Raw genomic sequence first — 13,050 nt, 5'->3', positions numbered from 1 at the left:
AATTGTCCTCAGACTTAGCCGCTGAGGCATGTCCCCATCCCTTAGAAAAAATAGAGTGAAGGGGAGAGGCATAAAGAGAGAACTGAAAGACCCCTCACAGGGATAGCCCAGAAGCTGCTTCATATCCCCCAGAAGATCAGGTAGGTGATGTCTGATCCCTTAGCCAATGAGAGTGTCCTAGTCATGCAGGCCCTTCCCTTTTCATCAGGGAGTCTTCCCTGGCAGATCCCAAGAAATAGAGAAGCCCATTCAAGGTAACAACGGATGAGTTGAACCTTGTTTTTCACCAGACCCAGAGAAGGAACAATAAAACTTGAATGGTCTGGGACTTACTTTCTCTTAGCCCCAGACCTCCTTCATTTCCAGCTCACTCCCTACTCAGCGTTCACCTTTATTACTTTCTTACTTTCTCCATGATTGTCCAGGTCACAGAATTCTTGAACCTCAGAACTGGGAGGGACCTCATCAGGTATCCAGTTGAATCCCTGCTTGGGTGGACTAGAGCCCTCTCTAGAATCCCCAACAAGTGGCCTGGAGAGTTCACCCCTTACACTGATAGCTCATTGTTCTGTCCAGGCAGCTCTGAAGTTTGCACATTCATTCTTATATGAGATCACATTTGCCTTCCTGAATCACTCATCACTATTCTCCACCTCCGTGGACAGCAATGGGAAAGACTCAGAGGGGTTGGATGGAAAATGAGGGAATGCCCTTTGATTGGGGAATGGCTGAACAAATTGTGGTATCTGTTTGTGATGGAATACTACTGTACTAAAAGGAATGATGAATTGGAGGAATTTCATGTGAACTGGAAAGACCTCCAGGAACTGATGCAGAGTGAAAGGAGCAGATCCAGAAGAACATTGTACTCAGAGAATGATACTTTATGCCACAACTGAATGCAATGGATTTCTCTACTAGCAGCAATGCAATGACACAGGATAATTCGGAGGGACTGTGAATATAATAGGATAGGATAGAAGAAGTGTGGGAGTAGAAATGCAGAAGAAAAACGTTAGCTTGATCATATGGTTCGTTGGGGATATGACTGGGAATGTGGACTCTAAATGTTCATTCTATTGCAAACATTAATAATATGGAAAAAGGTCTTGATCAATGACACATGTAAAACCCAGTGGAATTGCTCATTGGCTATGGGAGGGGAAGGGTGGAAGCGAGGGAAAGAACATGAATCATGTAACCAAGGGAAAAATATTCTAAATTAATTCATTAATTAAATTTTTAAAAAAAGAAAGGAACTCTAATGTACTAGTGTACTTTCTCGACCTAGAACTGTGATCTGGATCCCAGTATGGGTGATGCAATAGCGTCCTTCAACCAGTGTCAGCCAACAGTCCCCTATAATCTCCATCTGACCAATTGTCTGATCTCCTCATCACCTGCGGGGCTGAAAGATTCATAAATGGCTTCTACAGATTCAATTGCTCCCAAGTCCTGCTGCTGGCTTGGCAGGCAAAACAGGCACTTAGCTGTTCCCCCCACCCCTGCCCCACCCCAGTGAGACAAATTTTACCTACCAACTTTCTAAGTTGGTATCAGATGGAATATTGTTTCATCCCCTTTTGTTGTTTTTGCCACTCCAGGCTTTGTTTTGAGCCTATTTTAAAGGTATTTGGAAGGGAATTTACAAGAAGTTTGGTGAGTCCCTGCTTTTACTCTGCCATCTTGGCTCCACATAAAAATCCTTTATTCTTTTCTATGTGTTCTATCACTTGCAAGTTAGAAACAGAATCTGTAACCCAGCCATCTGTAAAGGAGACAGATGTGTAAGCACCCTGAATAGATTTCACAGAGCTGTGGTTTGGAATAGCTTCAAACTTTGCTTTTCTGTTGACACATATACACTCAGGCATGGGAGAACTTACCTAAGACATACCATGAACCATGAAATGAACCAGAATAGACCATTCAGCCATGTACATATATGCACACACAGAGGGGAAAATATCTCTATACAGTCTTTAGACATCAAGATCTTATAGTATTTTAATAATATTTCTACCTGTAACAGGACCTCCTGTACCTGTGGGGAAAATGTCAAACTGTATCTTGTATGAATGAGGATGAGCTTTGCATCATGTATTTAGAAAGTTTTCTATGTCTAGAAGAAATTCCTGAATCTGATATAGGGGATCTACACTATGTAGTTACTTTTGCCTACTCAAAGTGTGAAGTGGTTTGCCTATTCCCTGAGGCCCCAATTCACTCAGTTCACCACTCTCAAAACATGCATATCTAGGGAGAAACCCCTGGAAAAGTCTTCCTCCTTAACTTAAACTCAAAAGTGTGAAAACCAGGTCCTCGCTGACTGGAAAAGTTATCAGTACTTCACCCTTCTAGTCTCTGCCAGTTACTATGAGAAAAGGATGAAAGGAAAGTTTTTATAGCTCTTTTACCTATACTCCTCCCCCACCCCCAAAGATTCCCCAATTGAAGTAGCTAAAGGGGATCAAAAGAATTTCCCATTCAAATAAGATTAAGGGACTAAAGAGTACCCTAATTAAGACAGATGAAGGTTTAAAAGAGTTTCATAAATTTCCTCAAACTAGATAAAGAGACACTTCTAGAGCTTATCTGGGCTCAGAAAAAAATTTGGATGACTTGAGGGGCAATTTGACCTCCAGAGAAAGATCCTTCAAAGAGAAAGCCATTTCACACTCTAGGAAAATCTTCTGAACAATCATCCTAGAAATGTAAATCCCATTGACCATTGATCGGTAGGAACTTAAATATGCAGAAAAGGGGAAATTAGTCAACAAGGAAGTTACCTGGAATCAATATCCTGCCAACTTTTACAGGATCTTATTCATAACATTTTCTTTTTAATTTCATCCCCCCAATTACATGAAAAAATAATTATAACATGTTTTTAAATTTTTGAGTCCCAGATTCACTTTTCCTCCTTCCCCTCCACCTTTGCTGAGAGAGTAAACAATCTGACGCAGATTTTTTCAAAAGAAAATTAATTATGGAGGGAAAGATGGAGGTGATGGGAAGGAGAACAACTAAACTTTATTCTCATCACCATTTGGCTCAAAGAGGGAAGAACAGACATAATCAATTGGGTAGAGAAATCTATCTTTTCCTACAGCTGTGATGGCATGCAGAGCCCTCTCTGTGGGCATGCCTGTAGTTGCCCACCAGAGTTCATTACTAGAAAGTTAGGGGGACTGGGGTGGAACTGTTGCTCTACCCCTCTGGGGATATTCCTCACTTTACCAGCTCCTCTGCCCAGCAGCCCAATTAGACCACTTCCTTCCTCACCTGTCTGTAGTGAAAGGGGGAGTGAGGCAGCAGGAAGTTGGGGGCAAAGGGGGTGGGAGGGTGGCATGGTACTTGGTCTGCAGGGTGAAGTAGGAGCAGGGCCCAGCACACCATCAGTGCCCTGCAGGAAAGTAGGAAGGGAAGAGAATAAGAGAAGGGGGATGGGATCAAATTGGGACAGGTCAGAAACTAAACAGGGGAAATAGGATAGAGAGTAATACACGGTAATTATAATGATGTAAAAATTTTTACAAGTCTCTCTAATAAAGACCTGATTTCTCAAATACACAGAGAAATTAATTGTATATATAAGAATACAAATCATTCCCTAACTGATAAATGGTCAAAGGATATGGACAGGCAGTTCTTAGGCAAAGTAACTAAAGCTCTCTATAATCAGACAAAAAAAAATGCTCTAAATCAATGTTATTTTAAATAAAGCAAATTAAAACAACTCTGAGGTACTACCCCATACCTCTCTGATTGGCTATCATGACAGAAAAGGAAAATGACAAAACTTGGAGGAGATATGGGAAAGTTGAGACATGAATGCAATTAGAGGAGTTGTGAATTGATTGAATCATTCAGCAAAGCAATTTGGGCGTATTTCCAAAGGTCTATGAAACAGCACGTACCATTTGACACAGCAATACCATTATTAGGTTTGTGTCCCCAAAAGATTTTTTTAAAAATGAAGGACCTATATGTACAAAAATATTTAAAGCAGCTCATTTGGGGGGAGCAAAGATCTGGAAAGTTAGAGGATACCCATCAATTGGGGAATGACTGAATAAGTTATAGTATTATATATAGTATATATATATGTATATATATGGCATATATATAGTATTATATATAGAATATATATAGAGAGAATATAATATAGTATTATAATAGAATACTACTGTGCTATAAGAAATGACAAGCAGAAAGAACTCAGAAATTCCTAGAAAGACTTACAGAGTGAAATAAGCAGAATCAGGAGTACATTTACAGTGGCAGAAATACTTTATAATGAACAACTGTGAATAACAACTATTCTCAGCGATATAATGAACCAAAGCTATCCCAAAGGACTGTAATAATTAAAAATGGGTTTGACAAATATAAGAATTTAAAAAAATTATTGTGATTGCTGTTTATAAAAATAATTAACTTCTTCAGTCAAAATGACTGTAAGTAACTTTTATTTACAGCAAGTTGGAGATATTAAAGTGAGAAACATAGGAAAGAGGTACAAAAATCACCTAGTTATAAATACCCTTAATCCTAATCCTAATGTTTCCAGACCATGAAAGTGAATCTCACCAGAATCCAAAGTCCTAATTAGGAAGCCAGAATCTGAAGAGCCAGGAGACACTGAAAAATCCACCAAGCACATGTAAAGGTGAAAATTAACGGTTGGACAATAATTTTATGAAATTATGCATTGGCCAATATTTATTATATCTAGAGTCAGAAATCTATTTACAAAATAGAGAGAAAAAAAATAAAGTAGAGAAATGTGAAGGGGATAGCAAAGTTATCTATCCTCTCTTAATCCAGGCAGAGATTAATTAGCTCTCAACCAGAAAGGCTGATAGTGAGTAATCACTCGGTCTCCTCCAAGATGGAAGCTAGTCTCTCCAGAAATTTAGGAAAGGTGTCAGCCTTTCACTCACCAACAAAAAAGTCCAGGAGTCAGAGTCCAAGTTGAAGCTCAGCTCCAAGCCCATGATCCAAGCCACAGTCTCCAGCGAAGCTCCCTCAAAGACTATCTCCAGGAGACACTCTCTTCAAATTATCTTCTCAAAGACTATCTTCTTTTAGCTAAGACCACCAAGAATCTCACCAAAGCTCATGCTGAAGAGAATGTCCCACCAAAGCGCCAACCAAGAGAGGGAGTCCTCGCCAAAGAGCCAAGGAAGGAATAAAAAAAAAAAATCTTCTCTTCCACCTCCATCTTGCCTTTCATAGTCCTTTTCCCAAATCACTTCCTGTCTCTCTCCCACTTCATGAGAACCAAACACAGCCTTCCAATTTGTCTAACACTGCCCAAGATGGAGCAGTGCTTATGATCTTTAAGGGTGTGATTTTTTTGTGTGTGTTTTCCTAGTAAGTGACTTGTGAACTCTCTTACTTAGTGACTTACTAAGTGTTAAGTAAGGGTACTTCAAATTCTTTATTGATTAAATTAAAGGTTGCTGATTGATTACATTAAAAATAAACAAAGAGGGGGCAGCTGGGTAGCTCGGTGGATTGAGAACCAGACCTAGAAATGGGAGATCCTGGGTTCAAATATGGCCTCAGACACTTCCCAGCTGTGTGACCCTGGGCAAGTCACTTGACCCCCATTGCCTATTAAAAAAAATAAAAAATAAACAAAGAGAGTTTAATTCTCTCTTCAAAGGAGTCCTGATAAAAAATGTCACCTGTTTCCAGAGAAAAAGAACTGAGTCTGAAGTCAGAACAAAGTAAACCTTTTTTCACTTTTCAATTTTTTTTCTATTTGAGTTTCTTTCCCAGAAAAGATTAATATGGAAAAACTTTTCACATGATTGAACATGTAAAACCTATATGAGATTGTTTACCATATCAATAGGGATAGATGTTAAGGGTAGGGAGAGCAAAGACAGGAGAAAATTCAAGACTCAGTATTCTTTGAAAAGTGTTGGAAACTGTTTTTAAATGTAATCAGGGAAAATTTAATTTAAAATAACCATTTTAAAAAACAACTAGGCCAAATAAACCGTAAAAATAATACCACATGTACTTATATGTTAAAGCAAATGAGGGAATTAGAAATACAAAATAATCCACACATAAACCTGTAATAGGAAAATTATAGAGATGTAGGATAAGATGGATAGTTGGCTTTAAGAACTAGCATGAGCACACACCGAGAACTCTGAAGAGGGATTCTAGAAGCCAGAGGGCAGAAAAAGAAGGGTTTTGAACTGACAACTGCCACTTGGTAATTTGGTGTCTTGGTCCTGGTCCTGTTCAAGCTAAGGGAAGGAGAGCCGTTTCTGAGAGCTTTTCTGACCTCAAGCCTTTGGTAGACAAAGACAACCCTTCAACCATTCCCTGAGATTCCAAGTTATCTGCAGAGTAGTCTTGGAAAATATCTGGTTATCCCTACTGTCTATGAGTGTGTGCCAACTTGCCTGGCGATTTTTATTTTAAGCTAGGTTGGACTTTGAGTCTAACCCAGGGTCAAATCCCACTGGGTGAACTCAACTATCTGAGTCACTCTTACCAAACCCCTGAAGACAACTTTGGGAGAATATCTGAGGATTATAGACAGGCAGTGTTTAGACAGAATTTTGGATAACATCTAGCCAGTACAGGAAGCTGAAAAGAGAGCTGGAAGAACAGAAGAGTGTCATCTTGTGATGAGTTTAGGTTGGTTTGGGGAGAGATAGGGAAATCCTTTTCCTAATCCTCATTCTCTGATCTTAATTTGTAATAAATTATATATTTTCCCTATATAACAACATCCTCAGGGCCATTATGAGCTACTTGCTCAGTGAAAGGAAAGTGAAATCCACTTTATTTTCACTAATAAGAATCCAAAATACCCAGAGCCCACAGCTGGGTATTTAGGCAATTCCCTAGATGGAAACCACATGACCTTAATCTTGCACTGGCTGCTATGAAATTGGGACAGAAAAAGAGCCTCATCCAGTTGCTTGGACACAACTCTGTTCTGCAGGGCAGTTCTTTACTCTTCATGATTCCTCCATGGACAATTAAATTACTGCATCTCTTCCTATACAGTAAAGTAGCTTCAAAACTCTAGGCTCTTTCTGCTTTTCCCACACAAACCAGATATGGCAGCTAAGAAAGACTTATGAAAGAAGTTGCTTGGGCTTGTTTGACTTGATCAGGAATTTCCAGCCTCACTGAGGGACTTGGCACAGTGTCTGACACATAGTACATTCTTAGTAAATACTTAATGACTTACTTTTTGAGTCAAAGTAAATGGCTAAGATGACCATCTGGTAACTTCATTATGTTCAGTCTTGTATCATGTATCTCTGCCTGGTGCTAAATAATCCTATCTTTATCAGTTAAGTAAGCTCTTGTTTTTTTTTTTTTGTTTTTGTTTTTGTTTTTGGTTTGGTTTTTAATCTTAGACTCTAGTCTTCAGTAAGTCAATAGACATTTTATTCAGTGCCTAATATGTGCCCAATGTTGCATGAAGTATCTTTGTCTTGTGTTAGATAACTGTATCCTTATCAGTTAAGCAAACCCACATTTTTGTCTTAGATTCTAGACTTCAATCAAAAAATATTTTTATTCAATGCCTGCTATGCATTATATTGGACACGGATTACTTTAATTGGACATTATTCAAAGACTAGTGTGATTTTCTATTTTTTTTCTTATCTGGAATTTTTCCATATGAAAATTTAGGATTGGATGTTTAAAATTTTTCATCCACTACTTATTTGGTTTTTGTGCTAAATTTTCTGATGAATTTGATTGGCAGTGATTCATATGCTTCATGCCTCAATCATGTTTTCCCTGTGTGATTTCATTGTTTCTTTCTATCCTCCTCAGGGGGGAATGTGTTTTTATTTTGTATGGAGAATTTAGGTTGTTTTAGAAAAGAAGTTTACTGCCTCTTGGAATCGAAATGGAGATGCCCTTAGAGACCACATGGAGAAAGCATGATTTGGGAGCCTAAGAGAGCAACGGGATGTGAAAAATTTTGAACTTTGGGGGGGGGTTTAAATTCATTTATCTGGTTTTTAAAATTCATTTGTGTGTTCTAAAATTCATTTGTTTTGTTAAATTCACCTGTTTTATTTAAATGAATTTGTTTTATGTATGTATCTATTTTGTTGTGAAAAAGGGAGACTGTCCCCTGAATATTTTTGTAAAAGAAGCACCATTTGATTTCTTTATATTGTAAAAATTGTTACCTTTCTCCCCTTGTATTGATATATTTACCCTTTATTTATTGTAATTGTAAATTTATTTATGTTTATTATGATCCATTGGGGAGATTGGTCTCCCAAAGGATCACAGGGCAGAATGTGTCATTTGAAATTATCCTAAACCCTGGGAGACTACAACTCTCAGGACTCTCTCCACTACAACTTCCCCTGACACCTCCCACTTCCTTTGTGGTGGGAGGTGTCAGAGAAAGTATAAAAGGCAAAGTTTGGCATCTTTTCTCTCTCTCAACCTTGGAGGCTGGCTGGGCTCTCTCTACCCAGAGACCCTGATCTCTCTCATCTTTTCCCCTTTCTTCCTACCTCCTAGTTTCCTCTAGACCTTTCCCTTTCTAATTAAAATAAAATCTAACTATTCAAACCCTAAAGTTACTCTCTGATCATTCATTTGAGGGCTCTGGTCACTTTCTCCCTGCTGGGCTGTGACTGCTACCTTCCTTTCCCTTCCTCTACCAACCAACCTTCCTCTTCCTCCCTTCACTTTCACCCACACAACAGTTTCTCTTTAAGACAGAAATGCAGAAAATTAAGCTCAAAACTATTCTCAGACAGTCAAGGTCAATACTGGATAAAAGTTAGACGAGACTAATCCAGCAGATGCTTTTCCTCCCCATAAGGTATAAGACTCAGCCTTGGGACTTTTTTCTCATCCAGCATTATCTTCATGAGAAAATTCTTTGTAAAACTATAACTTTATCGTGCTTTGTAAAACCATGATGTAACTTTGGTTTGATTGCGCAACTTCGAAGTCCTTTGTGTTTTGTTTGTGAATTGGGTTTGGTATACATTATATAAATAAAATTCTAAGCTGATTGCAAGAGACGCAGCAGGAGCATGAGCTGATAGAAAGATGTGTCCGCTTCTTTCTTATCAACTACGCCATCCTTATCAGATTATCTGGAGATGATAAATAGATTTCAACAGGGTACATGTTGAGAAGAAATGTCTGAGTAAAGGGAGAAGAGGAGAAAGGGAGAAGAGAGACATCAATTTTTTTCAGTGAAGAGCCTGAATTGAGACAATATGAGGACAGAGTACCATGGAGTCTTTAGGAAAATGAGAATGTTGAAATAGTTGATGTGATGAATGGAATAGTAAATTGATTAGAGAGCTAGGAATGGATTACTAATTGCAATAAGAACTAGATGAAATTTTGTAACAAAATTGTAGCAGGTTCATTTAGTATGGTTTTGTCATTTCCTCATTTCTGTTCATTGGCATGTGAATGGGAGCCAAGGAAGTGAATGGTCAGAGTGATCTCAGCCTGAAGATTGGCAAACATAATTGATAAAATAAAATAGGATAAGGTATTTAATTGTAGATGAGAAGGAAGAGTTAGACTGATTCATCAAGGAAGTATAAAAGGAATCTAATTAGGCAGCCCCTCATTTGTATTAGCACAAGTATCCTTTTAGTTTGATACCTTGTAACTGTGATTTGCAGTAAGAATATAGTCCCAGGCAAAAGTCTGAGTATGCAATAAGGTTAAGAATGTAGTTCAGAATAATAGTCAGTTATAATTTCAAGTGTTTGTGTGTGTGCTGTTATATAATTTTAGGTGTGTTATCAAATTAATCACAAATAAGTTACTACATTAATCATAAGCATGTTAATCTATTTTACAATATATTCTATGCAAACTATTTCATGTCAGAAGTTACAGATAATGAAGGATCATCCAGTGTACAAAGACGAAGAGGTTCAGGAGGCCTGGAAATGGTCTCAGAGATCAGGAGATCCAAGAGCTCCAAAAATTATCTTTGAGACCTCTTGAAGACCTTAGTGGTGAGCGAGAGGGGAGCAGGTTTGGACAAGAAACTAAAAAAGCATGTCTTTTACAAGACTGGGCCTCAGTTTCTGAACTGGGGATCAACCTAAAATCCTCTGATCATGCGATAAATATCACAATAAAGCCAGATTTTTATACAGAAGTCTCCCAGCATCTTATTTTTATAGGAGCAATATATGGAAGTAGGTCAGTGTAGTCAAAGTAGGATAAGGGTAATGACTGGAGAAAGAAATGAGTGGGTGGAGGGATCAGAGATCATGGTGAGGATGAAGAAATAGAAATCATAAGGCAGAATGATGAATATTTGTGATAAGATAAAGGAACGTTAAAACTTATGAATATGGAAGTGGTACACTTGTCGATGACAGTAAAATCAAAGGGATGACTATCTCTGAATGCAACCAAGGTAAAGTAGAGCAATAAGTCATGAAAATTGAGAAAATGGGCATTTAGAGTGTCTGAGGGAACATAATTGTGAATGTTTCAGTTAACTCGCAGATTCATTTTGTTAGAGAGAAAGACTGTGAGACCAGCCCTGAACTCATTGAAAAAGCCCTGGGAGTTGATAGATTACAGCCATTGGGTTTTAGATTAGGTGATACATTTGAACAACATGGATCTCAGAGGAGTAGAGTTTGCTGATTTCTATATAAATGGAGAGATTTCCCAAAGATCTGTGTAAAAATTCAAATAAACTATAAATTGTTCTTAGGAGAAAACTAAAATTTGGATTACAAACATGGCAATATCTTGACATTCTGATGACTCCTGTTTTTACAGTTTCCTATACAATTACTATTAAACCAGAGTCATGTCACCACTTTAGAGTTTAGACAATTTGAGGGCTGCTGGATAGACAATAACTTTCCCATTGCACCTTCAAAAACTCTATTATAATAGAAAGGACCAGATCTCCTTTCCATTAAAATGGGCTTTAATCCTCAAATTCCTCTATCCACATAGCCAGATAGGCAAATACTTTTCTTTTGCTAAACCAAAAAGAAGAAAAGAGATACAAAGAGGAGTTGATAAGTGATCAACTATGATTCCAAAGAATTGATGATGAACTGTGCTACTTTCCTTTTCTGACAGAAAGACATTGGACTTGAGATCCAAAATGAACTTTATATTTTTTTGACATGGACAATGGAGGGGTTTGTTTTGCTTGACTGTATTTTTGTTAGGATGGTTTTTATTTTCTTTTAGATTATGAGAATGGGAGAAGAAATAATTCTTTGTTTAATTGAAAAATAAAATTAAAATTAAAAATATTTAAACAATAGTAAAGGTATGAAATTTGAATAGAGAATATGATTCTCCAGAGCCAGAAATATGTAGGAAAATCTAGTACCATCCCTTGGTTCCCAGTGCCTTAACCTCCAGAGACAGATAAGAATCAGTTCTTTGAGGGAGGTAGTTCTCACTCAAGCTGAGTAGAGATTTTATCTGGATCCCTTACTGCAGATCCTACCAACTCTTTTGTATTCCATTGCACGAACTAATTTTTATGACTTTCCAAAGTACAATCTTACTTGCTTTGAAAGACATGTTCAGTATCTATGATTATTTTTTGTATAATGTCTATAGTGTGGAAGGGAAACTAAACTAGCCTCAATTAAGCTGTTACCTTCCAGTTCTTGAGCAGAAGTACTTCACTGCAAAGATATCAGAGAAAATAATTTTTATCCTAAACCTCCCCAAATAATTGCATCCTTAAACTTTACATTCCTAATATGTAACAGGTAGATATAATTTCAAGTCCAATATCCCCTCTTGAACAGAGGAGAATGAGGGAGGGATTGCTCAGCCATAGCCATCCTTTAAGAACTCACAAAGGTGGAACTCCTGTCTCCCTGAAATGTGGGGTGGGGCATTCCAGATAACATTTCTAAAGTACTTAGAATAGCGTCCAGCATGTAACAAGTGCTCTCTTCTCTTTCCATTATATGTAAGTACCTATTACATGGAGGCTACCCTGTTCTACATGTCTATATGGGGAAGTTTATTTAAAAAATAATTTTTAATTCTTTATCATTTCTCTTATAAGAATTATACATATACACACAAAGCTCTGTCATAAGGCTTTGTACATCAACAAAAACTATCCTGAGACTTTATCAATCTGTTTTTTCATCACTTTTTCTCACTGAAAGAGGGAGAAGACAGATAGTATCTTTGCAGAAGTCTGATATATGGCTTTACATGAGGAAGGTTGGCTCATGCATGTTTAGTTGGAACTAAACATGAGAGATTCCATAGAGTGTGAGGAACATATAAAAGGAGACTCACAGAGACAAATGTGTGGAGTGTTCCTGTCTCTTCAAGAGTTTGGAGAGAGACTTCCTGCCATTGGTTACAGGACTTTCTTTGGAAAATCGTTGGCCCTGTTCCTGTGAATCATTTCACCCAACCATTGTGTCTTTGAGAAAGAGAACCTATCAACTCTGATTTCACCTATTTCCCTCAACTGAGTTCCTGTGATCTAGTGACATAAGAGAATTTCATCCTAACTAAGAAGAAGTCAACAAGAACCCAGTAACCTGTCTGTCTGGAAGTGAAGGCTTGGCCCATATTTGGCTGGGCTCACTAGGGTGACTCCATCATTTACCTCACCCTATCCATTCCTGATGAACTATGAATTTGTCCACCATAAAGTTTGGAGGGCCAGTAGGTAAGGAAGCTAAATAGGGTTTGAGGTTCAAGACAGAGAGTATAGAAGAGGTAGCAAGAAGACAACATGAGGATATCATGAGAAATCCATAGATTGGTGGGAGGAAAATTAGAGGAACTAGAGATAGGGAATCCATTCCCTTGCCCTCCTTCCCTTCCCTGTGTTGAAAATAGTTAATAAACCAATTTACAGTTTACAAGATCAATAAGCAGTAAGATTGTATTATAACTATCATTCTGCTGATGAGATCTAACATACTGGCCTACAGACTCATATCAACTAAATAGATTACTGTACTAGACTAACATAATTCAAGATTTAAGTAGTTACTTTATTTTATCACTCAATTATATTCCACCAGT

The sequence above is a fragment of the Gracilinanus agilis genome, chromosome 1, assembly GCF_016433145.1.
Source record: "Gracilinanus agilis isolate LMUSP501 chromosome 1, AgileGrace, whole genome shotgun sequence".
Classification (NCBI taxonomy): Eukaryota; Metazoa; Chordata; class Mammalia; order Didelphimorphia; family Didelphidae; genus Gracilinanus; species Gracilinanus agilis.
This window is presented reverse-complemented; position numbering follows the sequence as displayed.